We start from the raw sequence: 782 nt of genomic DNA, 5'->3' as shown, positions 1-782 counted from the left end.
CCTCTGATACAAGAGGTTTAAGGTATCACACTGGAAAGTCTAGCTTTGCTAGATTTTTCTTGTTGGCAAGTGGTAGAGAATTCCACATTTTGGCAGGTGATATTAAAATGATGCTGCTCCATAATTGTTTCAGCACACACTTTTAGGATGTAGATTGCTCAGAAACATAGCAGTACCAGTCCAGGGTGTCCCAGAGTGAATGACACATTTATACAAACAGAATTTTGTAATATAAAGTAAGGAAAAGGAACTAGCCAGCCACAATGTTGGAGTACTCACTAGTGATGGCTTAATCCCCCAAAAACAACACTTAATTTTCTTGATATACTTGAAGAGTTTTCTACAAGCATTTTATAGAGATCCATTACACATCTTCAAAACTACCAAGCACGGATCATAGTCACCTAGAAATTGTTGCATGTAAGTGGCATGTTGAGTACACAGACACTGGAAAAATATGCACATGACTTATATGCTATGACCAAATGACATACAGTCAAAGACAGCACAGACGAGACCTGCCAAACCCTTTTTACTTTGTTATTCTCAATGAGACCTCACTGTACCTTAAGGAGCATGAGATCAGTGATAACCGGCTGCATGACAAAGAGGGATGCAGCTCTGACTATGAACTGTGCGACCAGGCTTTGATTAGTGGCCCCAGCAAAGAAGGAGCCAGACAGGATAAGGGAGGAATGAAGGGGATGAGCCCACTTGTCTCTGTTAGAGGGGACGGCCAGGCTATGCAGACTCTGAAACACATGCACAAAGCATGATTACTC

Source organism: Protopterus annectens, chromosome 1.part0, assembly GCF_019279795.1.
Source record: "Protopterus annectens isolate FY-2018-M chromosome 1.part0, PAN1.0, whole genome shotgun sequence".
NCBI lineage: Eukaryota > Metazoa > Chordata > Ceratodontiformes > Protopteridae > Protopterus > Protopterus annectens.
The sequence above is the reverse complement of the archived record's forward strand: the minus strand, read 5'-3'. Positions refer to the sequence as shown.